Genomic DNA, 2,410 nt, shown 5'->3' on the forward strand with positions numbered 1-2,410 from the left:
ATATAATTCCTTAATCAATAAAGAAAAGAAAGGGGGAGGGGGGGGGGACTGAGAATTTAAGATCTAGTTTGTGAACCTGCAGAATATTGCTTCTGATCCTTAGAGACACATGGATGAAATGAAGAGACATATTAAGGAGGAGCGAGTATTCTTTGTGTGCAGTTATGCCTCATAAAACTAGCTTTTAGGAGGAGCCTATATGTTTTTCAAGGCATTATGGGTGAGCTCATGATTTAAGGTTCAACCTTGTCAGTTAGAGGGTCTCTTGTACCTCCAGTCTCTGGGGAGCTGCAGGGGACCCCCCACAGATGGCAGGGAGTCCTGAGAGAGGATGACTTGCTTCTCTTTCTTATTCTGAACCAGCTGCCCTGGCAATGGGAACAGCCCTCTGTGCTGCACTCATACTTTTGAGTTGAATTTCTCACCTTGAGCTCTAGGACAGTAAAAATAGAATAACCCAGTGTTGTCTAGTTTGGCAGCACTATTCCCAAGAGCTGTAGCACAGGGATTAGATGAGATGGTTCTCTCTGGTAGAGTAATGGCCCCTGAGACCTGGCATCAGAACGCCAGGCTGGATTCTGGAGCGTGGTTCTGGTTTGTAAGTCCCCAGGCTCTTAGGAGACACCTCTGATCAAGCTCTCCTTCCTCTGCTCTTTCTGTTCAGGTATCCCGACACAAACCCTCACCCACCTGTGCAGCAGTGCAAGGAGTCGGGTTGGGTTTTGCACCAAGGAAGCTTCATATTAACCGATGCAAGTGCAAAGCGCTGCAATAAAAGGCTGGTGAGGCAGAAGGTGAGAGACGCTACCACAATCAGCTCTGCAGCTCTGTGGGCTGTGCTGCTTTTGTATGAATCATTGGTTAATCTTGGGAACAGAGAACTGGACTCCAATTCTAGAAGTTCGACATAGAAAGAATAATAACCATAAAGATGCATATTAATAATAAAAGCTGGCCCTGGGTTTCAGCACCAAATAATAATAAAATAATAAAAATAAAGGCTGATGACAGAAATCAGGAAAATGAGGGTAGAAAGGCAAGTGAATGCATGACAAATGAGCTAGTACAATGGGTCAGACACTTTTCTCTATTCATCAGCTCTTGTATTTTCCTCTAATTTGGTTTAGCTGGTTGTGCCAAGATACATGAACTTTGGTGAGTGTTAGTGAACACTGTGTGCGACTTGGGGGGCGGGGCAAACAAGGCAGTTGGGAAATACCAAGAAGTGGTGGGGGTGGGATCCACAGGAAGTGGCATTTCAGGTGTTTTGTCACAACTCAAGGGAGTTCCTTGTGAAAAAAACATGCATTGTCCCAGAAAGAAACAATGGTCATAGAGCTTCTGAAGGGAGGAAAAGAAAGACTGGTTTCAGACGTAAAGGAAAAATAATTTAACTATAAGTTCACTCAAAACTTCTGCATCTAGACCAGTGGTTCCCAAAGTGGGACACACACCCCACAGGGGGCAATTTGATTTTTAAGGGGGGCAATTCAAGAAAGAGTTAGTAACTGAATTTTTTGCATTTCTTATGGTTCTAGGGATCTCATCTACAGTATATAAATATGTATTGTGACATACTTATGCACTTCAGTTCTCTATTATATGTTTTGAAACTTTACTTGCTATTTTTCATATCACTCATATTATTATTATTTTTAAAACAAATTTTTAGTGATTTCTCCTTCAGTACTTCAACTATCCTTTTATTCTTTTACTAGATATTTTTCCCTTTCATGGATGCCATATTCTTTAGAAGCTTGTTTAGATCAAGTTAATGACCTTTTAGGCTTCCTCCACGTGAATAGGAGTGCACTTTTTGAATAATAAGAATTATATGTCATGGGGGCATCAGGATTTTAGAGATGCTTAGGTGGGCATGGCCAAAAAAAGGCTGGAAACCACTGATCTAGACCCAAGTGCCTGAATTAGCTACATTTACATAACTAAGTCTGACAGTAATGTAAATGTTAATAGGATATGAAAGTTTTCCCCCTTCTTTAGGGAAAAACCCTTTAATGGCTATTCAGGGAATATTTTTTTTATTATTTTCTCAGGGAAAATAAAATCATCTTTATCTAAGAGGACAAAGGGGATTTAAAAACTTGTTCTCTGTTTTATTAAGCAAAGTTATGTTTTAAGAAAAATACCATTATAGAACAATAGGCACTAGATTCTAAATGTATTCTATCTCAAAATGCAGGGGCAGCCACTACTTTCTGTGGCCCTGGTTCCTTAAGAGTTGAGATGATTCCCCCCTGAATATATAAGATCAATAACACTGTCCACCCTCCAACTGAAACTCAAAAAAAAGCCTTCAAAGGCAATTCCATGAGCTGGAAGAGGCTCAGACTATGAATAATGAAATGCCCTTAAGGAAGAGTCTGCCTAAGATTCATGGAGAAAGAAAGAG

The sequence above is a fragment of the Myotis davidii genome, unplaced genomic scaffold (assembly GCF_000327345.1).
Source record: "Myotis davidii unplaced genomic scaffold, ASM32734v1 scaffold130, whole genome shotgun sequence".
NCBI classification, from domain to species: Eukaryota; Metazoa; Chordata; class Mammalia; order Chiroptera; family Vespertilionidae; genus Myotis; species Myotis davidii.